The following is a 26,118-nucleotide window of genomic DNA, read 5'->3' as shown; positions in this document are numbered from 1 at the left end:
CACACAAACACGGTTTGAAATGTTTGTCAATAGCCTCTGCAATGGTGTTAGGGTCCAACACAGCTGCAGCTCCAAAGACGTAATGAGGTTAGGGGGGGGGGGGGGGGATGCTTGCATGACACAAACCACACAGGGGCTCAAACCTCCTCCAGTGCAAAGTACCACACATCCCTCCCCTTCCAAATGAATCAAGGGGTTGTTGTGTGTGTGTGTGTGTACACACCAGTACAAATCACTGATCCCATGCAAAGCCAAATAAATGCACGCACAGACAGACACACACACATACAGTAGCCTTCTCCTACACCCGACCCCCCTCAAATGTTTTACTTAAGTAAAAGTATCAATACTGCAATGTAGAAAATGCTCTGTACAATTACTCTGATAATTGAGTAAAAGTACAAAAGTATTGGCATCAAAATATATTTAAGGTACTAAAAGTAAAAGTACTCATTATGCGCAATGTCCCATTTCACAAGTTTCCAAAAAAAAAAATCCTTTGAAAATAGCAGATCTACAAGCTCACATCACGTCGTGAGCTTGTAGATTGGCTATTTTCAAATAGCTAAAGTATATATATATATATATATATATATATATATATAGGTCTGAAGTGGTTAATAGTTTTTTTTTTTAATAATAATTGAAATCTACAAAGTAACTAAGGTTTTCAAATAATTGTAGTGGAGTAAAAGTACAATATTTTCCTCTGAGATGTAGTGGAGTAGAAGTAAAAGTATTGAAAATGGGAAATACTCCAGTAAAGTAAAAAAAGTACCTCAAAATTGTACTTAAGTATACAGTACTTGAGTACATGTACTTAGTTACTTTCCACCACTGCACAGACACACCCCTACACACACACCCCACACACACTCCCTGCTGTTCGCTGCACTCTGCCTCCTGATAAAGCTGGGTTTGCCAGGCTTCGCCAGCGTTCGCTGACGGGCTCTGCCGTTTGCACAACCACTTCATTGTTGCCGTGCGGAGCAGGACAACGTGCACTTTGGACCTTTCAGCTGGTGGGGAAGCCTTTTATTGTGTTTTCCCGTAAGGGGGGCAAACACCACCAACGCTTTATCTGAGCAACCTGACAAGCAAACACCTGAGCCACCACATTAAGGATATTATATGGTGGGTGAAGAAAGGCGGGGGAAAAAAAACCAACAGAGCACAACGCTATATCGCACAGCGCAATCTAGTTTAGATGGTCTGGCCTGACCCCACTGATTCCTAGAGCTTAAAACCTGTCCAGGAATCGTAAAAAAGCCTTTGAAATATCAGTGTGTGCTGCGTTAAGGACTTTTCTGGGACTAGATCCACGGCTGGCTGACCTTTTTCCACAAAGCAATATTGAGCATAATATCCAGGTTAACTTTAAGCGATCGCCCTTTTATGAGTCCATTTAACTTTGTTTCAATATTGGATGGGATGACACATGGCTACCTCTTTGAAGCAAAGCTTCTCTGTGTGGAGTTTGCATGTTCTCTCCGTGTCCCCATGGGTAGGTATACCCTCACAAAAACATGCAGTAATCCTGGTCTCTATACTGCCTCCCCCTGGTCAGCCGGGACGCCTGATGGAGGGGAAAGGAACTGGTTGGAATAATGTGTTCCTCCCACACGCTACGTCCTACCGGGGAAACTCCCCCCTGTCAGGTGATAAGAAGCGGCTTGCTAGCTCCTCATGCATTGATGGAGGCATGAGCTTGGCTCTAGGCTCTCCCTAGGCTGGCATAGGGAGTGTAGCGCCCAGGATTACTTAGACAATTGGTGAAAAAATGGGTTACAAAATCGTCTGATAAAAATTTGGGAAAAAAAGAAGCAAAGCGTACATACACATGATTATGATTATGACACAAACAACGCATCGCCATATCGTTGCTGTCAGGCAGAAACCTCCTATCTCCATGTTATAATGTTCTGTGTGTTTTCATAAATGAATACCCTACTTCAGTGGTGTTCAAACCTTTTCATACCAAGGTCCATTATTTATTGGGCATTTGAGCCACGGAACTACCATTTGATGAGATTTAGACTCTCAGACCCAAAACGTACAATATTTTGTTATCGTTGGATAAAATTTTGTCCACAACTCCATGCTGTATTGATGTTGGTGCCATAGGAGAGACAACAGGCAAACGTTGATCAAAATAACAATTCTTTAATTAAGTAATGCAGTATGTTTAACAATAATTTAACTCTTGAGAGCGTAAAATGAAACCAAACGGACCTGTAAGGGTCCGTTTGGTTTTCACGTCCGTTTGGTTTTACGCTCTCAAGAGTTAAAGATCTATATAAGTGGTCCATTTGGTTATCAACTCTCCATCATTTAGCAGGGGACCACCTCAGGGGAAAGCCCCTCAAGGACCACTGGTTGAGAACCACTGCCCTACTTGATCATTACTACCGCGTCACACAAAAGTATCAAAAGTAGCAGATCCACAAGCTCGAAACGCGGCGCGAAGCGACACGTTTTGAGCTTGTAGATCTGCAACTTTTGCTAGTTTTGAATTTTTTCCTGAAAAGTAACTGTTTTGGACATATGAGGTTTCCACCCGACAGAGACGATATCAAACCAGCTGCCCTGGGGAGGCTGACAAATCTAGGTCTAACATTGCCAGTTAAGCCCTATTTCTATCTATAAGCTCACAACAACCCTTCGCGATGTGCCATGTTATGAGCTAGTTGATCTGCTATTTATTTATTTTCCCCCAAAAAGCTAGATTTCAAGTGGTTAATAATTCATAGGCTACTTTTTTATCAAACAAGATATGAAGTAATGTGTTCGCATATAATTCTAGCCCAAGCCATCTGATAGGTTAACTTAATTAACCACATGAACCCCGTCTTCATGGGACGTCATAACATTCTGTGAAAATAGCCCACAAAGCTCACAACGAGAGTTGGTGCAGAGGGGAAAAGGGGAAGGTGACCAAATATAGACAGACCCCTGGGGGACCCCCAGTCAACTAAGCATAGGGTTTCAGTGGTCATAAAGCCAATCTGAGGGGGCCAATGACTGATATGTCGGTGGGCCAATATTAGCATTTTTGGATGACATCAGAACCAGTAGTGAAGGACAATATGTTTCAGATATATAGTATGTTGTTGTTGTTTTTTACACTGACATACATATGTATTTAGGATTGTGTACATTTAGATTTGCCTCAAACAGAGGCATTTATTTTCTAATTCAATAAGCTTGATAGGAATCTGATCGCATCAATTACATAGGATTAACATTGCTGACTTTGGGTGATGACAGTACTTGTTTTGACGGCTAGCCAGACGATGACAGCTCCTGCTCTCAGCTAGCTAGCTGGTGAAGGGCTAGAGGTTCACCTCACAATTCTCAAGCAAAAAGTATCAGAGCACCTCAGTGATCTTGCAACAGTGCCAATCGAACATCTCCTAATTGTAATGAATATGTTTTATTTTATTTACCGGCAGTATTGAAATGGTCAGAAACTGATTGATACTTAAACCAGCACTATGTAACTTTCCTCTTTCACCCTGGATTTGAACCTGGTTTCCTGCTTAACATTGACCGCCAATGACATGTTTACGCTAGATGGTGTTCTTCGCTAACCTATCATCAACCAGTCACAATTTGACTCCTAGTGAAGCAGTGAAGCAGGAAATCACGTGAACGCAAATAAAACAGCCAATTCACTTCCTTTCTAATGGATTTGGAAAAATTCTCTGCTTTCTGTTCCTTTTTGGCGAAAACACTCTACATTCAACTCCCAATAACTATGGAACGGATTATCTCGACGGCGTGCTCCCCCCCCCCCGATTCTACGATACTCGGCTACGTCTTTTAAAGTGATTGGTGGATGGATCATTGTGAAGAATAATATTCTATGATTTTTCAAAGGCTTGGATTCGCTGGCAAGGGCAGCTATAGACGACGTTTTACTCTGGCGGTTAGACCCTTACAGGTCTGTATAACTCTGAGTGTGTACAAATGGGAACCATTACATGTGTACACTCTCAGAGTTATGGGTGTTGTTGAAATAAATAAATAAAAAAAGATTGACAACCACCGGTCTATGTAAAACAGGCCTGCACAATTTGTCTTGGTTTAAGAGCGAGTGTGTTTCAGTGCATAACTTGTGTGTACTGAGTGTGATGTCACTCAGAGCACAGTGAATGGCTGTTCAGTTACATTCAACCGGTCTCAATGAAATGATGTAGAAGGAAAAATATCCAAGGCCTCAGCCATGGTACGTATATGGCCTGAATAAATGTCTATATCAAATGTTTTGACAGCAGGAATAGAGTTATATAGAAATTGAAATCAAAAGCCTTAGTCTAATATCTAAAGACCATATAGGAAATAATCTCTGCAGGGGAAATGAATCCAGGACAAGAACAATACAGTACTGTGTGAATTATCATTTGAGCATCCATTATCACGATCTCTACGCTGTCTTTCCGAAACATCAATGAACAACCGTTGCAGAGCCAACTTAGATTTTAAAAGAAATGAAACATTACAAGTCTCTTATTAACCCATTAAGACCTGAGGTTTCCGATTCTACAAATGCCTTCTGAATCCTAACAGTTTTCTGGAAAAAGTTAATATCAGTGGTTCTCAGCCTATTTCATGTCGCGGAACCCCCCATCTCAAAATATGTTGTTCCAGAGAACCCCCAGAAGCAAAGATTTGAGTTAAAAATGTTGTTTCCAAAAATATACGTATTCAAAGATTTGCAAAAAATGTGCCAAGATTGTAGATCTGCTATTTTTGAATAGCCAAAGAATAAAATAATGGTTAGAGGTAAACAAATCTAAAATGACACAGATGCGTTCCCGGATTGAAAGGGTTAAATAAGTGAAGATCCCAGCTGATTTTAAAATAAAGCTCCATTAGCTCAAATTGATGTGCATCGAATAGATGTTTCCACTGTGAGTCTGGTCAATTGGCCCAACGGAGTAAGTGTATATCAAATCAATTTCCCTGAGTGCATTGAAAAGGTGTCAAAATGAAAGATTTCCAATTTAGCCCCCCGTGTGTCCAAGACTTCTGTACTTTGCTGTAGAACATGCTGCTCAGAGACACGTAAACTAGAATGGTAGTCTTGGAGCATTAAATTAGTCGGGAAAACACGATCCACATATTTTTATTCACCGTTTGGCCAGGATAGGCATGATGATGAGCATGACTTTTAGGGCCTGGAGCCCCTTTGCCATAAAGCAGTGGTTCTTCTCAACCTTTTCAGGCTGTCACCCCCCAAAATAATCATATTTGAACTGGGGACCCCCCAGGCCTGACAAGCACTTGGAATTGTAGGAGTTGAGGCATACAATTTAGTTTGACTCGGTTCCACAGATTAATATTGTGAAAATAGCTGATCTACAAGCTCACAACGCATCAGCTATTTTCCACAATCTTTGCCTCTTTCTTAAATGATTTGGCAATTTCGCCAATGTTTGACCAGTTCTTATAGTATAGTTTGTTGATAACGTTTGAGGCAGTAACGGTCTACTTTTGATGCAGTAATGATAATCTATTTATAGGTATCAAAAAGCTCTTAAAAGTCCTTCAATTGTCACTTAATTGGGATCCGAAAAAAGATCATGTGGGCACCCCCCCTGGGGGTCCCGACCCACAGGTTGAGAACCACTGCATTACATTAGTCTGACACACAAACCACATTATTTGATTCACCGTTTTGACCAGGAAAGGCATGAGCATGACTTTTAGGCCTGGAGCCCTTTGCCATAAAGAAACAATGTAGCCTACTTTGCACCCTCCTCACTGCTCTGTGCCTCTCTCTCTCTCTCTCTCTCTCTCACTGCTCTGTATGTGTCTCTCTCTCACTGCTCTGTGTGTGTGCGTGTGTCTCTCTCTCTCTCTCTCTCTCTCTCTCTCTCTCTCACTCGCTCTCTCACTCTCTCTCTCTCTCTCTCTCTCTCTCTCTCTCACTCGCTCTCTCTCTCTCCCCCCCTCCTCTGTGCCTTGCATGGCCACATCCTCCTAGATTTCATGACTCTGGTTAAAATGCAAACCATTAAATATTCAGGTGCAAGGGCTTTCACCCGTGAAGCAGTTGCCCCTCTCTCTCTCTCTATGTCTCTCTCCCTCTCTCACTCTATCTCTCTGCTTTAGAGAAAGTGAGAAACTTTTTTGATTTTAACTGACAGGGGCAAGCCTAAATATTAACAGGAAGCACTGGGAGTTCAGCCAAGTGTCGACTTCTCCTCCCTGATACCGCGCTTCGCTGATATTGGTTTGGCGGCTTTAGAAATGCAGACGTTGTGTGACCGTTGCGTAACATCTCGGGCAGTCTTAGGTCGCGAGCGACTGAATGCTCTTGATAACACGACCAATAGACAAACCAGTGAAAACCGCCTTAACTATTATGTATGAATAACATATCAAGGGTTAAGATGAATGGTCCACACCGTATTTGTGTGCGTGTGCGTGTGCGTGTGTGTGTGTGTGCCTGCGTGAGTTGTAAAGCAAACCACTCCAAAACAGCAGAAAAAGTTAGGCCCATGACAACTACTTCATTAATGTGCTCGGCAAACCCTCAGGAATGCAAAATCCACAATATACAGAAAATGAAGGTGTCTGTGAAAGATTAAGGGAGGCGGTGTGTGTATGTCTCCAGGTATATAAGGCAGAATGTGATTTTTTTTCTGCAGTGAACATTAGGGAAATTTCAAGAGACTTCATTTGGCTACAACTGATTTGCATAGAAATTGAAGGATGCAACATGCAGGGCCCTCTGTAAATAAGATATTTTATAGCCAAATCATGACACTGCTCAGATGATGTGAGCTTCTGACTTCATGCATAAGGCAATATATGTGTATGTATGTATATATATACAGTAAATAGCCTATATATATTGGAAATGGGCACCGTGGCGTGGACTATATGGGAATTATCATGAAGCAAGGAATCCCGGGGTACATTTTGAGTCAGCCGCCCTACAAAGCCAAAGTGCAGTAACTACGTTTTTGGACACACAGACTTATTTGTGCATCCCAAAGGTGAAATTAGCCTTCGTGATTTTGGGGTATAAACAATTACCTCAAGAACAGATAATATACAACTAGAAAAAGTGCTTCTCGGAGCACAGGTCTCCGCCAGGTCGGGTAGGTGGCGCTATAACAGGCCAATGTGAAAAGGGTGGCATTTCTTCTTCGGCCTAGTGGGAATGTGCATGCAAAATTTCAAGGAAATTGCATGCTGTGTTCATGTTCTGAGGCATTTTGTTCAAAATGGACCTCTCCTGCAAACTTTGGAAGCCAATGTTAGCCAATTAGGATGGAATATAAAAAATCTGACAGATCTGTGACAAAATCTGTAGAAGTGATATCCAAAAATGCGGTTCACACAAATCGGCCTCCTGGTGGCGCTAAAACAGGCTAATCTGAGAAATTCGGGGCAGAGGTTCGGCTTTGGCATCCAGGGAGTGTGTGTGCACAGTTTCGCAGCGGCCGGGCTAACGGTGCCGGAGATTAGCTGTTCACAGACACACACGGACACACAGACGGACGGACAGGGTGCAAAACATACTCTCTCGCCTTTTGACCTGGCGGAGACAATTAGTGTAATATCACTTATATGCCGATATCTCATTTGTCTGACCAGTTAAAACACTTTTAAACCCATGTATCAGTGAATTTTTTTGGGGGGCTGTTACAGCTCCACAATGACGCAAATTTGAATCATATTCGGGTTCGAGTTCCTTGGCCTAATGGCAGCATGCACAAAACATCTGACACTGATCCGTGTAGTAGTTTGCAAGATTAGCCATGGACAGCCACACACACATAAACTGTACACACGCACACGGGTGAAAACAATCTCCTCCATAATCTCAGCCTGGCAAGAGAAATCACTTCACGTTATCGCGCTTTGCGTCGAGGCCAACAACACCCATAGAGCTGTGATGTACTGTATGTCACGGCCTGTTGAGTAGTATTACTTAAATCTATATACACACACACTTGTATTAACTTGCTTTAGATTAGTATTTGAGTGAGTAATAACAATAATTCACGCCATCAACTAATGAAGGAGGGATTTATCTAATTATTAGGCTTTGCTATGAGCAATATGTTGATTGCACACATAGCTACCAGCCAGCACACAGCCTATCATTATTTTAATTTAGACACCAAGTCACTTGCAGCATATGAAAATCATGTGGAGCCAATTAAGAGTTTTTCTTATACAACATCGGCCGCCAAAACACTACCCAGCTCTAACATCAAGCAGCTGATCGAAATTAACAACAGGAATCAAAGGAATCCCTCTCACTCTACCCTGAACCAGTCTGCAGGAGCCATCTCCCAGAAAAAAAGAAGAAAGAGTCAAACTTTCCATCACCGCTCATCGCTAGGCTTTGATCCCAGGGAAATAAGCAAAGCAGAAAAAGTTGAGGATCAATTGTGAAACAATCTAGGCTTTCTCTGAAGCATTCTTCCTCCTCGCCTGGAAGTTTGCCCCGCTCTTTTCTTTTGAAGGAGATCTCTTCAAAGCAGCATGCCAGTGACGCTGGCCATTTCTTCCGGCAATCAATATTTGTTTAACCCTTTAAGACCGGCAACGCATCTGTGCCACTTTTTGATTTGAGCTAAAAAAAAACATTATTTTACACTTTGGCTATTGAAAAATAGCAGATATACAAGCTCATAGCGCAGCACCGAGTGCCAAGCTATGAGCTTGTATATCTGCTATTTTAGAAAAATCGTGAAAATGTGTGCAAATCTTTGAATATATATTGTTTTAAAGCGAACATTTTTAACTCAAATCTTTGCTTCTGGGGGGGTCCCTGGAACAAAACATTTTGAGATGGGGGTCGGCGGCCAAATACATATCATTTTGGGGGTTCTTGACATGAAAAAGTTTGAGCACCACTGATTTTTTTCAGAATACTGTTGGGATTTAGAAGACATTTGTAGAATCTGCATCAGGTCTTAATGGGTTAAAACAGCCAGGAAATATGGGTACGGTTAATATTTATAACCACTATATCCTGTTAAAAAACAAACAAAAAAACGGCGATCAACGGGGGACAAAAGTGAATTATTTCCCTGTCCCCTTTTTGAGCACACAATGGTTTTTAATCCGCCGTAATGATTTACAATATGACGGGCGAAGCAAAACGTACTGTGACAGATTGAATGGAACCTAACATAAATATAATTACAGCTCACATGATCATCTCCTCCTCCCCTCCACCGTGGAAGTGTCTGCCTCCTGCCACACGGAGATATATGCTCCTCTGCAGGGCCCCGAGTAATATGCTTCTTCAATTTGCTCATCAAGATCAGCCCCCGTGCCAACAAAACCCAGGCAGAGACACTATAAACCATCATGGATGTGTCAGCAGTGTTTCACTATAGCAGGAGCCTTTATTAGCCGGCACTTTACCAGTGTTCATTTTTTCGACTAAACTATGTCGATTTTTTTTGTGGAGAAGAGATCCAGTAGAACTAAAAGAGAAGTCATTTTATGTTTGGTTGCGCTCCGAAAATATCAGATCTACAAGATCACAACACGTTGCACTGCGACGCGTTGTGAGCTCGTAGATCGGCTATTCTCAGCATGCAACTGAGAGTAAAATCAGCCATTGCGACGCCATCGAGACCTACCAAAATATTTTGTTGCCGACGAAATCAACTGTAGATTTAGTTGACTAAAATCTTATGATATTTAGTCGACTAAAACTAGACTAAAACTAAGACTTTTGACATTTTATTCAAAAGACTATGACAAAAAAAAAAAAAAAAGTGCTGTCAAAATTTGCACTGCACTTCACCTGAATTGGTTGATGGAATTGATGGAAGGTGGGTGATAATTTTGGCCATGTACTCGAAACCTACAGCCACGAAGCTTGACCTCATATTATAGCAGTAGAGTCATAAGCACATGCAGCGCAATCGGCGGTCATTCTAAAAATAAAAAGACACCTGCTCAAGCCAACTATTACGCCAGATTTATACTTGGTTTATACTTACAGTAGCACCGAAAATGGCCGATCTACAAGCTCACAACGTGTCACACCGTTCAGTGTTGTGAGCTTGTAGATTTGCTTCTTTCAATGTGCGATATAGACACGCAACTATAGTATAAATATAGTACTAGAACAGTGCCATATTTGAATAGATGCTTTGGAATATTGTGAAAGCAATATGTGGGCAACGCTTAATGACACACTTTTAGATATCTGTGCAGTCCGGCAGAAACCAGCTAACTCCAAAATGTTCATTTTTGAAAAAAAAAAGAAAACCAGCTAACTCCGGTGGAGTTAACTGGTTTAGCAGAAAGTTTGAGGATCCAATGGAGTTAGCTGGTTTTGTCAGAACTTAAGCACTTTTTAATGCTTTTCATTGGTTCAATATTGTTCTTACCAACACACAGACGTAAAGGGTGTTCAATAGCACTGATTTATGGAAAAAAATGCAAAAACGTCAAAATGGAGTTAGCTGGTTTCTGCCGGACAGCAACGATTATGCTCGTCTATGAAAGTCAGGATGAGGCAAATAAGAAAAATGTAATGTGTGTATAATGTATGAACATTTACACAACAAAAAGTAACACGTGATTGTAAAAGTCATGTACGAACAGGGCAACATAGTGGCTGTGACAGCTATAAACCTGTGGGAAATGGCAACAGATGAATCTGCCCAGAGAGAGAGCTACTGTCTGTGCCCAACCCCACCCCACAGCCTGCCCAGATTAGGTTTCACATTCCTACCTAAGAAATATAATATATATATGTATACCGTACAGTATGTATAATACAGTATATGTATACACACACCGGAGGAAGGGAGAGATGGCACGAGACATACACTTCCTTTTGTTGAGACATCTCTTGCCTCCAAACTCTTTGATCTCACTGACGATGTCTATGTCGGTGAGTCAAGAAGAGCAACCCATATCATCTCACCAGTGGTGTAAAGTAACTAGGTACAAGTACTGTACTTAAGGTACAATTCTGAGGTACTTTTACTTTACTGGAGTATTTCCAATGTACAATACTTTTACTTCTACTCCACTACATCTCAGAGGCAAATATTGTACTTTAGTTTTACTCCACTACAATTATTTGAAAACTTTAGTTACTAGTTACTTTGCAGATATAAATTATGATATTATAAAACATACATTAACCACTTTAGCCCTGTTTTATATATAGGCTACTTGAAAATAGCCGATCTACCAGCTGTGAGCTTTTAATTTTGGTACTTTAAGTACATTTTTATACCAATACTGTTCTACCTTTACTCAGGTAAATTTTGAATTCCGGACTTTTACTTGTAACGGAGTATTTCAATATTGCAGTATTGATACTTTTACTTAAGTAAAATATCTGAGTACTTTTTCCAGAACTGGTCAAGAAGAGCAACCCTATCTTCTCAACCCCATGCTCTTTGCTCTATGGGCTGCAGAAGAGGCTCTCCCCTCTCTCTCTGTGTTATTGTAAACGTATGAGCGGCTGCACGCCGTGGACCTCCAGCGGCCGGTGGTGCATGATCTGCAACGCTAGCGACAAAAAGAGGATGCTGGTGTGGAGCCCCTACAGGGTTCTCCCCATGTGAGGAGAGAACCCTCTCTCTCTCTCACTATCTCTCTCTCTCTCCCCCCTCTGTCTCCACAAACACCACCAAGTGCATGGCGGTGCAACCTATCACCACAGTGGCTGTGACTCACACACACACCCTCACACGCCCTCCTTTTAGCCCATTGAGACCGGTAACGCATCTGTGTGTCATTTTTAGATGTCTTTGGGCTATTCAAAAATAGCAGATCTACAAGCTCGTAGATCTGCTATTTTTGAAAAATCGTGAAAATGTGTGCAAATCTTTGAATATATATTTTTAAAGCGAACATTTTTAACTCCAATCGTTTCTTCATGGGGTCCCAATATTTTGAGATGGGGGTCCGCGGCCATATACACATAATTTTGGGGGTCCTTGACATGAAAAAGATTGAGAACCAGTGATATAGAAACATATGTTTTTTCAAACAAGATTTGAGTTACACATGTACTTTGCTTTAAAAATATATATATTCAAAGATTTCAAAAATAGCAGATCTACAAGCTCATAGCGCTGCACTCGGTGCTGCGCTATGAGCTTGTATATCTGCTATTTTTGAATAGCCAAAGAAATCTAATAATAATGACACAGATTCTTTCCCGGGTCTGGATGGGTTAGAGCAGATGGTCAAAAATAGCGTTTTCGCCGTCGTCATTTTTAGTTAAGCGGCGGGGGGGGCACTGTGTCGCGCCGCGGACCCGTTTGCCAAGAGAACGAGCGGAGGTGCGGGCGAGCACACGCGCACGCTTGTGCGTTTGCACCGTTATAGGAGGAGTAAAAATAATCTGGACAGCCACAGCCTTTCTCTGTGTGATCCTGACAAAATGAGAACACCCCGTTGTCAGGCGAGAGAAAAATAAAACGCTTATGCAATCAGCACCTATAAATAGCCACCGCGAATGTGTGTGTGTGTGTGTGTGTGTGTGTGTGTGTGTGTGTGTGTGTGTGTGTGTGTGTGTGTGTGTGTGTGTGTGCATGCTCATGGCAAGTGTATATTCATGTCCAGCGAAAAACACTGCCTAATTAATTATCACTCATCAACAACTGTAGCTGTGGTTATCTATGGTTGCTTAATGCTGTATGTAACAATTCTTCGTTTCTTTTCTGCTGTGTGTGGAGGGGCCAGGAGGATGGCCAGCCAGAGTATTTCCAATTTTCAATACTTTTACTTCTACTCCACTACTGTACATCTCAGAGGCAAATATTGTACTTTTACTCCACTACAATTATTTGTAGCCCTAGTCGTGACGCGTTGTGAGCTTGTAGATCTGCTATTTTCAAACATTTTAGTACTTTTACTTTTGGTACTTTAAGTACATTTTGATGCCAATACTTTTGTACTTTTACTCGAGTACATTTTGCAGTCAGTCATCCAAACAGTCAGCCAGCCAGCCAGTCAGTCAGCCAGCGGATGGGGGTAAGTGAGGAAATGGACAGGACTTGTTTACAGAACAGTTATTTAAAGTCACCAGTGGAACGACCCCGTACCAGGACGACAGACAGTGATACACAATGGCTCCGTGCCATTCCTTCAGTCACCCGCATACTGTGCGCCCGTGTACACAAACACACACACACACACACACACTCACATCCTCCTAGACACCCCGGGTCATCCGCACGCACGTGCACACTCAATGTACTGAGTGCTGTTCCTTAATGTATTCCGCTCCATCTAGTACTTCTATTATCATCTTCGGTTATTGCCCAGAGCTGTCAAGTCAGTGTATCAGCACTGACCCTGTGATGCATGTTCTCTCTCTCCACCCAAGTCAATGAGCATAATGTAACATGCATTTAAAAAAAAGACGCATATGTGCATGGTGCATGTTCTGTCTTTAGTATATTGAGTGCAGGTTTGATGTAAGGATTACTACGTACTTTATGAGGAGCCTTTGTGAGAGGCAGTGTTTTAGTGTTTACGGTGAAATCACACCACAGCATGGATCAAATCTCAACAGCTATTCATCCAGCAATCAACTGTCAAGTACAAAACAGGGAAGTTAAGAATACCCAAAATCTCGCCGTAAAACACAGTCGCCCCGGGGGAAATTCCTAAACGTAACCTCAGTAAAACGGTGCCTAAACCTGACCTTATTCCTAAACGTAACATTAGTAAAACGGTGCCAAAACCTAACCTTATTCCTAAACGTAACCTCAGTAAAACAGTGCCAAAACCTAACCTTATTCCTAAACGTAACCTCATTAAAACGGTGCCAAAACCTAGCCTTATTCCTAAACATTAACCTCAGTAAACTATGCCTAAACCTAACCTTATTCCTAAACGTAACCTCATTAAAACGGTGCCTAAACCTAACCTTATTCCTAAACGTAACCTCATTAAAATGGTGCCTAAACCTGACCTTATTCCTAAACGTAACCTCATTAAAACGGTGCCAAAACCTAACCTTATTCCTAAACATTAACCTCAGTAAACTATGACTAAAGCTAACCTTATTCCTAAACATTAACCTCAGTAAACTATGACTAAAGCTAACCTTATTCCTAAACATTAACCTCAGTAAACTATGCCTAAACCTGACCTTATTCCTAAACGTAACCTCATTAAAACGGTGCCAAAACCTAACCTTATTCCTAAACATTAACCTCAGTAAACTATGACTAAAGCTAACCTTATTCCTAAACATTAACCTCAGTAAACTATGCCTAAACCTAACCTTATTCCTAAACGTAACCTCATTAAAACGGTGCCTAAACCTGACCTTATTCCTAAACGTAACCTCATTAAAACGGTGCCAAAACCTAACCTTATTCCTAAACATTAACCTCAGTAAACTATGACTAAAGCTAACCATATTCCTAAACGTAATCTCATTAAAACGGTGCCAAAACCTAACCTTATTCCTAAACGTAACCTCAGTAAACTATGCATAAACCAAACCTTATTCCTAAACGTAACTTCAGTAAAACAGTGCCAAAACCTAACCTTATTCCTAAACGTAACCTCAGTAAAACTATGCCTATGGCTGCCTAAACTTATTTCTAACTTCATCCTCAGTAAAAACAAATTCAAGAATACAAGAACCGCTGGGAAAGAGCGGTCCGCGAAAGAAATGAGCGTGTTTTGGGGCAGAGCGTTCCGGTTACCGTAAGTTACGCGTGAGGCTAACCACTCATTAGCCACTTCTTGCATGATAGCAATAGCTATACTGCCACATATTTCCATACTAATAACATGGAGGATGCTATGAATAGATATTGCAACAAATAATAGGTTTAGGATGGAAAACCAAAAGTAACTTCAGTAGCATTGGGCAGGTGTCTTATTATTACGCCATACTTAGCCTAACAATTCTGGTAAAAAAAATAAAGATGAAAAAGAATTAACAAACACATAATTTTCCTTTTTTCCCCCCTAGATGCGTTTTGCTTGATTTCATTTAATTCATTCCGCTTGACATTCTATCTTCCTCAAGTAAAACCCGCTGCTTTGTATCAATTAGACGGATTAAATTGTTTGTCTATTCATAAACAACTGCCAGTCTGCTCCTGTTCCCTCTCACCCACCCGGCACACACACACAACTATTGACGTGAACGCCACAGTTGACATTCAAATAAACCCCCGTCCAGCTGGGGTCATCTCCCTAGCTCTGCCACGCTCAACATGCAAAAGAAAAACAGATGATATGCAAAGTGATATTAAAATAACATCACTCTTGTGTGAAAAGCCACGCGACGCTCGTCGGGCCGGGGGGGCGGGGCGGAGCGGAGCGGGGGCTTTTATCTGCTTGTCTTTTTAATGCCTACATGTCGACTAAGGCCTACTAACTGGGAGAGCATTTGACAGAGATTTTGTCCAGCCTTATTGGGTAGAGTGGGAGGTGTGGGGGTGGGGGTAATGTTGGTGGAGAGAGAGAGATTACCCCCCCCCAGCCCTTTTCTTCTTCTCAGAGCATGCAGTCACGTGAGGGAGACGGGGGGAGAGAGAGAGAGATAGAGAGAGAGAGAATTGAGTGGGGGGACATTCCCTGTGTATTAGTAAATCCTAGTTAATTTGCCCTGTCGGAGAACAATGAGATATGGACCCCCGCGGGCTCTGTTGAATGTAATTCCTCCACTTCCACAGCACAGAGATCACCTTCATTACTCACCAGAGGTGTGTGTGGATCGTTTGTTTCGTCCCTACACAAAACTACTCTGGGCCGGGGCGCACTAGAGAGACACACCAGACGGCACGGGGCGACAGTCTGTGTCCGACATGGTCCCCAAAGGAGCCTTTCCCGGTGTTCTTTTTGATAGCGACATAAACGCCCTCCGATGGGATTTTTCTTTTAAAGTTTTCAAGAATGTTCAAACTTATCTTGAGAAAGGTGCCAAACAGAATCAATGCATCGCATCGTGGCGCATTGTGGGCTTGTAGATCAGCTATTTTTAAAAAAAAAATTCATATGACTAAGTACTAGTCTACTAGGGCTAAAGAGTTTAACAGTCTCAAATCTGAGGTGAATTTGGGGGCCAAACTACAATAAAACTGCTGTTTTCAACATCTTGATAGCCATTTTTGTTTTGTTTTTCCTTTAAAAACCCCAGTGTTGACTTGTTGTAATTAATTTATGGGATGCAAGACTGTGGAATAGTTGGGGAGGTTATTCATGATTTAAAGCCTTTCACTTACACACACACACACTGGGGTGCATGCATTGTGACATCCTCGGCGTATGTTTTTCACAGCGTGTCACATTTAAGATGCATGAGTCTGTGACTGGTGGTGGAGACCCTTAAAGCTCTAGTTTAAGATTTTTATTTTTAAGCCATTCAATCCGGGAAACGCATCTGTGTCATTTTTATATTTTAGCCACAGCCATATTTGATACTTTGGCTATTCAAAAATAGCAGATATACAAGCTCATAGCGCGGCACCGAGTGCCGCGCTATGAGCTTGTAGATCTGCTATTTGAAAAATCGTGAAAATGTGTGCAAATATTTGTATATATTTTTTTTAAAGCGAACATTTGTAACTCAAATCTTTGCTGTGAACAAATAAATATAATTTTGGGTGGTCCTTGACATGAAAAAGTTTGAGAACCACTGATATTACAGCAACATACGGTTTTCAGAAAACATCTACGCATCTACAAAGACATTTGTAGATGTGTTTCCAGGATTGAACGGGTTAAATATACATCCATTACGGGTTTATATACATAGATTCTTCAAGGGTAGGACCTTCAGATTGAACATGACTCTCAGATCGTGCTAGGTTTTCTATTATGGCATGGGCATGGCACCTATAAGGGTGGAGCTGCCAAGAGGAGAGTTGGTCGGTATGTACAACAGTATGTCCCACGAGCTCTGGTGTCCATACTTGTTTTAGTCCATATTTGGGCAAGACCAACGTCATCAATATGATAAATGGTAAATGGATTTGCGTTTATATAGCGCTTTTCTCCAAAGCGCCGTACAATTTACTCCATATTCACCCTTTCATACAATATAATAATCTGTCTGCTAAGGCAAATCACATACCACGGCATGATGTGTTGGACATGATACCTCGATATTGATGTCGTGACAATATTGTGGGGATGACTATTGGTGCTTTCACAAATTATTCACACAATGACAGTGTTGATAAATAAATTAATCCGTATTGCCTATATAATAACTAAGTGGGTAAAGGCAAATAATACAACAGCTAGAACCGCTTGTTCTACTGTCCACGGCTAATCTTGCACAACACTAGACATTTCCTGTGCAAGCTGCCAGCAGGCCGAGTCAATCTTCAAATATTTTGTCAAATTCGTCCACGACAACTTTTTCGGTGGGTTTGTAATCTCAGATCCACCGTCACTCCAGGCTATATGGCCAGTCCGGATCCATGCGGAACTCCATATTTGGGCAACACCGACATCATCGATATGACATCAGAGATTCACAGGGGAAGCCAAGCCATTATTACAACCAGTCTCTTTTTTTTCTTGCTCCATTGTACGCTCCATTGTATGCGTAAAACAAACATGTAACCTAAGTGCAAACATGTCTTCAATCCAAGCCAATCTACAGCAATGGGACAACTGTGTGTGTGTGGTGCCATATTCCATTCTCAGATTCTCTATCACTCACATTCTGGACAGGGGCTTTGCAGAAATCCTGTGACTGGATAGAAAGACAGGTGAGTGATGCACTGGCTGTGCTTTCACTAACCTTTAGCATATGAACATTAAATGTCAAAAGTGCTTGACCATTACACCAGTCATGTTTTAATGTGAACGAGTCAGACATTGTAGTGTTAGATATAGCCCAGCAGTATGCCTGTCTTTTTACAGGGTCCCCACACATTTTTCGCAATGAATTTCCAAAACTTTTCCAAAACTTTTCCAGAATATTTAGCCCAATTTCCAGGCCTATATAACAATCATTCAGCGCAATAATGTGTCTCTTACTCCTATGTAGAATGCCCAAAGATAGGCAGTGTAGCAAAAATAAAGCATAGAATATAGAATAGTACAATTTCATTCAAAATTTCGTGCAAAATTAGGGCATAGCTCACTGGAAGACTCATTATGGCATCCGTATGACTTATTTTATTTAAATAATATATGCCATCACACAGCCCGTTCGGCGAAAAACTACTTATGTTACATATTTCGTGTAATGTTATACATGTTTATGAAAATGTTTTGTATTAACAAAATCAATAGCCAAAAACAATGCATATCCAAATATTTTTCCAGGACCCTTGATAAATTCCAGGACCTTTGATCAATTCCCAAACTTTTCCAGTACTGGATTATTTTATTTTCAATTTCAAAATATTTCCAGGAATTTCATGACCGTGGGGACCCTGTTTTTATGTAACATTAAACACATGACTCCTAGCGTCTCTACTGGGCGCAGAGGCGAACATTCTGCGAAAATAGCCAATCTACAAGGTCATGATGCATCGCAACACAACGCAGTCGCATTGTGAGCTTGTAGATCGGCTATTTTCTGCAAAGTGGTGTAGAGGGGAAACAAGGAGTGGAAAAGGGAATGAACCCAAGGGGGTCTGTACTTTGTAGGCGACAGACTCTGGAAAAATAGCAGATCTACAAGCTCATAGCACGGCACTCTGTGCCGCACTATGAGCTTGTAGATCTGCTATTTTTGAATAGCCAAAGCTAAGGGGTTTAAAATGATTGTGACGCTATGTTAACTAATTTAGCTGAGGACCCCCTGGTACCCCTCCAAGGACCCCTGGGGGTACCCGGACTCCACTTTGAGAACCGATGTTCTAAAGTGACAAATACTATAAATTCCTCTTGATTCTCTTGATTCTAGGGGTTAGCCTGGTCAACTGAAGTACATACGGTTTAAGTAGTTAAAGAGATGACACAGTCATTCCTCACACAGTCACCAGTGGACAAAAAGTGGTGCTCTAACGAGGGTTCATCATCCGCGATTACCTTCGCGTAATCAAACCACCAGCATGTGTTCTTTATTACAGAAAACCAGGCTGGAAATGAGTCTTAAAGAACCTAAAGATAATTGAGGCTTTAGAAAAGGAAGAATTTCACCCTAATTTCAAGCAGGCGTGGCATGGAGCCAAGCTTTGAAAAATATTTAGACCTTTTAATCAAGTGAGAGGTACCTCCTCTGTTACCCCCCTCTCTCCGCTAGCATAGCTGCAGCTGTAAATACCCAATTCGTACTTTGTTGTGCAACGGTGTCGCGCACGCCAAGAATAGCCAACCTACAAGCTCATCACACAACGCGTGAGCTTGTAGGTCTGCTATTCTTGGCCGTTCTCGGGCCCGCGACACCATCGCGCGATGGACCATAAATTAGGCTTAAGAAGAGCCCAGCCCTATTGTTCAAGACAAGCGAGGGGCTGTTGCAGAGGTCACTTGCATTTTCACAAGAGCTTTGCCAGAGGGGTCGAGGAAAGGAAAGGCATCACGCAAACCAGTCTGTTTGGTGTGGCTTTACACTAAAGGCTTTCTATTCTAAAGTCACATCATTCACACTCTATTACAAAAGGGGATAGATTAGATTAAGTGAGATTACGTATAGAAGGGGTCCCTCAAAAGAGAAAAAATAACACTGCTCAATACTTAGCAGACGAGTCAACAGTGGGATTAAGGCAAAAGACGCGTTCAAATCCAACTCTGCCTCTGTCTCTCTCTCTACACACACACACACACAGACACACACACACACACGTGTCACACACACACACACACACACAACAGCTGTCTTACTGCGGGCTCCACTTTTTTTGCAGTCATCTCATATGTTTCTGCTGCTTCAGATTTGATCTCACGCAGAGTTACATCTTCTATTCATATATTGAGAGAGAGATTTATGAAAATATATCGAGCCAAAAAATATATATAAAAACGGGGGAATTATCCGCCCCAGCCTCCCTGTCAAACCGTCATCCCCATCATCTCCCTCCCTCTCTCCTGCCAGGCTCCTTGTCAGAGCTGTTTGAGTCTGTGCAATAATAACAACTACCATCCAACCACCACCACCACCGAAATATGCTCACAGAGTGGTTGCACACTCTAATATGATTAAATGATCTGTGGTCTGGCGTCACTCCCAGCACCTCTCTCCCATCCCTCCTCCTCGCTCGCTCCTCCGTACATCTCCCCTCTCACACAGAAACGCAAACACACACACACACACACACACTGTCACACACACACGCACAGATTCCGCCTCTCTGAGCTCGTGTTTTGAAAATAGACGCTTTCGTGTATTAACAGTCAACAGCCAAGTTGACAGGTACAGTACGACTGTTCCCTCACCATCCATTCAACTCCCACTGGTGGATATCTGCACCCACCACATGTCAGCGGGGCCTGTGTGTGTGTCACCGAGGTGCAGCGTTACCAATCTCGCGGACACATGCATGAGGAATGTAGTGCTTGCGACCCTACGCACGCGAGAGAGAGAGAGGCATATGGTGTGCTGTGTTGTGTGGGACGGAACGCTAATCTCGCCATCCGAACGACAAGCTTCCCAAGCCTAGAGGAAGGCTGTTCAGTCACAGTACAAGGGCAACAGTAACAACAGTGCAAGCCTTTATAATTTGTGTCATGGCAAATGAATCAATACAGCATGAAAAGCATAGCATTGATAAGAGGGGAGGAAAAAACTAAAACATGAGGCGTTTAGCGGGCATGGTGGGGCCGGCATCCGTGAAACCCGAGTTCACCGTTAAGATACTACAAGCTCCCAGTGACACACTTTTCCCTCGTGGAGAGAGAGTGCCGAGTCGACTCTGCCCTGCATTCTTTCTTACTCAGTGAAAAATAGCCATACCAGCGCAGTCAGTGTGGAAGTTCATTCTGCCGAGGCAAGACAACACAAAAAAAAAGGACCTTGAGTGAAACCTTCGGTGAAGCCCCCACCAAACCACAGATCTCTGGGCCCGGTGAGAGGGATCACTAGGGTTTCTGACTCACACTGGCCTTTTCACGGTCGGTATACTTGAGAGAGAGAGAGAGAGAGAGGGCTTTCCGACTGGACTCGTTCTTTCAGGGAGTTGCTGCCCAACAAGCGGAATCCCCAGGCCAAATCAATAACATTATGACATTACACGGCCATCTAACAGCCCTGTTTACCAGGCCCACTTTTAGAACATGCTCATGATTTTTACCGAAGGCTCCAAGACTTGCAAGCAAGCCTGCAACAGAGAGGTCCTTTTTAGTATTCCTGCTGTGTGATATGCAGCCAGATGGTGTGGCAATATTTCGGGCAATAAAAAAACAACCATCTCCATATCATCCCCTGTGTTATTCGCGGCGTAAAAACGCGCAACTACATCATGTGCTTCAGGAAAGTGTCAAGACATCAAGAAGGTATATCGGTACTATAACCCATTCAATCCGAGAAACGCATACTGTGTCATTTTGGATGTTTAGCTATAGCCATTGTTTTATACTTTTGGCTATTCAAAAATAGCAGATATGCAAGCTCATAGCCCGGCACCGAGTGCCCCGCTATGAGCTCGTAGATCTGCTATTTTTTAAAAAAATCATGGAAAATGTGTGCAAATCTTTGAATATACATATTATTAAAGCGAACTTTTTTAACTCAAAGCTTTGCTTCTGGGGGGATTGAAAAAACTTATGTTGCTATAATATCAGTGGTTCTCAAACTGTTTCATGTCAAGGACCACCCAAAATTATATGTATTTGGCCGCGGACCAGTGCCGCGCTATGAGCTTGCAGATCTGCTATTTTTTAATAGCCAAAGAAATCAAAAAAAGGGATGCGTTCCCGGATTGAATGGGATAATGCACAAGGACTGCATCTCAGACCATATTTTTAGTGCTGCTCGCAAGTGTGTGGCCACAGCAGAGAGAGAGATCCTCCTCATGTCTGGTCTCTGCACACAGGTCGCCTAGCTATAGCAGTGAGTGTGCTGCCGGTGGTGGTAATGAGGCCTCTTGTGTGTCCCTCCGTGATCTGAGAGTTGAATAATTTCCCATGTGGTATACGGCCATTTCCAGCTTCCGCCCAGCCAGCGCTCTCTCTCACCTCGTCGGGTGGGTGGGTGGAAAGACGAGAGCAAAAAACTCCCACCCTCCACGAACAACGTGTTGCCATTGTCAAGGCCACACAGTGCCACACACACGCACGCGAGTACACGCACACACCTCAAACTGGTTGCACTTCACACAAAATAAGCTCTCACAGAGTCTTGCTGTTTGTAACTGATAATAAACTAAATGTGCAGTCTTTAGCCACACGCGAGGTTTACATTATGCAAGAGTTTTGTTTTCTTTATGCTGACTAAATTAAAAAACGCACATCTAAACAGTCAGGGCCATGTGGTGTGTTGAGCTGTGCCACACATGGCTATAGCTGAATGTCCTTTTTTACAGTTTTACTCTCTCTCTCTCTCTCAATCTCTCTGTCTCTCTCTCTGTTTAATTCGCTCTGTCTGTCTCTCTCTCTGTGTCTCTGTGTCTCTCTCTCTCTCTCTATGTGCTGATGCTTTTCATTGCTCAGTAAGAAAAAAAACAGACTTAATAAATGGTCTACTTCAGGAACCCAGACGCACGTGCTGCTGCGTTGCAGATCTCGGTTTCAATGTGTCTTTTGTTTGACGGCTGGTGTTTCAACATCCTCAACTTGAATGGAAGAAGGTCAGCATGGTGGTGCGGGTCTGCAGCGCCATGGTTATTCAGGAGCTAAAAAACCTGGGGGCCCCAACGAGGAGGAGGTGGTAGGTGGTGCATCATGGGGTAAATAAACTGGGAAAAGGGACAGGGTAGGAAAAATCAACTACTCCTACGGTATCTCTGACAGCTACACACCCCCTGAATCCTGATTGTAATCAAGGAACTGATTGAGGGTTTGAAGTTTCCCCAGATGTTTTCACCCAGACGAGAAGGGTTTCAATCACCGCTTAATCACACATGCCGTCAAAATTGCTCGCCTCTGACACTTGCAGATCATATAGGTCGTCCTGTGTCGGGATTTGAACATGGGGTAGGACAGTGGTTCTCAAAGTGGGTTCTAGGGACTCTCTGGGTTCCTTTTAGGGGTTCTAAATTGACTATTACAAGTCTGTAACTCTGACAGTATACGAATGGAACCAAATGGACCCGTTAGGGTCCATTTGGTTCCATTCGTATACTGTCAGAGTTAAGGGGAGACCTTGAAATGTAAACGTTTGAGAACCACTGGGGCAGGGAACCATCAGTACGTGCGTGGACCACGCGCTTAAACCACTTAACCTATTCAAAAATGTTTAAGAATAGCAGATCTACAAGCTCACACGTCACAACATGTCACGGCGTGCTGCGAGCTTGTAGATTTGCCGTTTTTGAATATTGGAAGCTTTTCGCCCAAAATAGACAAGGCCAAAACCCCGAGGACGCCTGTTTCAAAGTGGTCAAAGATGGCAGTTTTGTGACACCATTACTCATCCCACTGTGCAAGCCAGGCATCCAAACTGTATTTGACATGCATGTGACAGTTGTCAATGTTATAGTTTTGCAAGTCCAGTAAAAGTAGCATTGTTAACGTATTGTTAACAGATCCTACAGAAGTCAGTGTACATAATATTGAACCGGACAATAAATAGTCTGTGTAGTGGCAGGGACTTAAGGCCTACTCTATATCTGTTATCACTACACAAGTTTCAAATGACCTACAACAGCTGTGTCCAGCAGACAGACAGTGATCTCTGATACGCGTGGACCTGAGCAAATTGGTTGCCGCCGCAGCTCAAAAAACACAACACAAAGTCAGAGAATGAACTTTCCACTGAGAAAAAGCCTCTCCTGGACCTCTTTCCAAACAGAGACATAACACAACCTGCACTTGAATGTGAGTGTTTATCCACAAATCCTGTTTTAAAAAGCAACTGAGCAAGCATGACTACAGTATGTAATACTTAAAAATACTTAAACTCCCCTATTCACACCACAACCTGGGCTGACTTTCTAAAATAAATTATCTCTCCCTCTCTTTCTCTCTCTCTCTCACACACACATACACACACAATGACAATGGTTAGAGAGCTTGCGAGCTCTGTCTGGGCTCACTTTTTTCCACTTGGCTGTTCTTTTGCTTCCTGGACAGATGTACAGCAATGAAAGGGAACCTAGTTCTATACGAGAGGCCCTCGGTCCCAAATGGACCCACATGCAGACAGCAGGAATTCTGGGAGTCAACTTGTTAAACCCATATGAAGCAGTTATTAACCCACAGCAGAAACGCATAATACACTCTATATTATTACCCTGGGCTGTGTGAAATAGCAAATCTTCACACAATGGGGGGGAAATTCGGCATATATATATTTATGTATCTGCTATTCACACTCACACTGCTTCCCACATGAAAGGCATCTCATTCAAATACAGTGCATTACACACACGTTATATGCCATGCATTGACATTAGCCACTTGCCTTATTAACAACAGTGAAACCACAGCGTGCATTTATACCACAACAGCATTTCAGAGCATTTAGGAAAACACCGATCACTCAGACAAACCCCATGTGTTGTTTTGTATACATAATGTCCGAAAGTATAAGCAGCTAAATGGTCCTCGTTGAAATCTTGCATCTCTCTAGATGCAAGATTTCAACGAGGACCATTCGCTGCTTATACTTTTGGACATTATGTATACAAAAAACACACACACACACACACACACACACAGAGGGAGAGATATCGCGGTTTGATTCATTCTCCACCAACAGAACTCTACACAGGGGCTACAATGTAGCCAACAAGACCCGCTACAATGTAGCCAACGAGACCCGACCGCTTAAAGATCAACGGCGGCATCTGTTATACTGGCGAAATGCACAACCAACCAACCAACCAACCAACCAACCTGCTTCAACACAAACCAAACATGCTTCAACACAAATCGGGCACAAATTCAGCCCCGCGATCCGATCGCCACAGACACAAGACAAGAGCATAGACTAGAGAGTATAGGCAAGCAATAATAATAAACAGTGTCTTTATTACAGAGAGGGCTACGACAAGCTCTTTCCTAAACGCTTCTTTCAAGTGCTCCACTCTATTGTTGAGAAACAATCTCAGCCAAGTGGAAACAAAAACCTTTTTTTTTTCTTTCTCTCCCCTTCCCAACAAATCCAGAGCGAAAAAGGTGGTTAACGCAACGTTAGCGACACCCCATAAAAGAACAATCAATGTAGAAGTTTTTTTTTTTTTTTTTTTACTTACCAGGTTTTAACCGAGAAAAAAAAGTCCGTAATAATTTTTTCGGGTCTTGTGTGTGTGTGTGTTTTTTTTTTAAATATCTTCCCCTCTCTCTCTCTCTCTCGTCACAGCCACAGTGAATGGGCTGAACGTCAGTGGGTGAGTAACTGAATCAACTAGCAGAGAGCACAGTAAGTTGAAGTGTCAAATTACATTGGCTATTCTATTACCAAAGGACCATGCTTGGTGGTTCAACACAAAATGTGTCGCGGACTTTTTACAGTGAGGAGCCATTAGCACACAGCGCGCAGTGTCGTTCAACAATACTGAGTGTGTCTGTGTGTTAACCGCTTAAACCCTGTGTATTCTTAGAAAAAGACACATTTACGGACCTGATCCTGCAACTGTACTTGGATCGCTTTTTCCCCCGTCTACACCGACGTATCTTCGCCCAAAAATAGCCGATCTGCAAGCTCGCACTCCGCTGTGAGCTTGCAGATCGGCTATTTTTGGCGAATGTTCCGGGATTGCATTGCTCGCTGGGGTTCAAGTGGTTAACTATCTATAGCGGTTTGCCCAGTAAAAACGATAACCTTGATTTTCAATCGTGAATATATATATTTGTTTTTGAGAAAAGATGGCATTATAAGATGGCGATCAAGCATATTTTGTAAAGGCTGATCAGCGTCAATTATAACACGATTTACACATTTTATTTATTAGAATTTGCGGTTTATCAAATAGACATAATTTACTCGTCACAACAAATCCTTCCTCCAATCTTCCTCTTTTATTGTGATTTATTATTATTTATTCTCTTTCTTGCCATTGATAATGAGGATCATGAAAGACAATTATAAGGCTTTTCATGTCATTTTCTGTGTATATAACATAGGCC

General features: G+C 42.3%; 1 protein-coding gene across 1 annotated transcript in view; it reads right to left on the bottom strand.

Moving 5' to 3' along the window:
- The window catches only part of LOC308104633 (zinc finger MIZ domain-containing protein 1-like), a 227,223-nt gene extending 201,852 nt beyond the window's left edge, over positions 1 to 25,371 (bottom strand). The window contains exon 1 of the mRNA XM_080455085.1: positions 25,245 to 25,371. The gene's annotated coding sequence lies outside the window, so the exon portion shown is untranslated. The remainder of the gene's footprint in view (positions 1 to 25,244) is intronic.
- Between the last annotated feature and the right edge of the window lie 747 nt (positions 25,372 to 26,118).

Source organism: Gymnoscopelus braueri (assembly GCF_963280865.1).
Source record: "Gymnoscopelus braueri genome assembly, chromosome: 17".
Taxonomy (NCBI): Eukaryota; Metazoa; Chordata; class Actinopteri; order Myctophiformes; family Myctophidae; genus Gymnoscopelus; species Gymnoscopelus braueri.
This window is presented reverse-complemented; position numbering and strand designations above follow the sequence as displayed.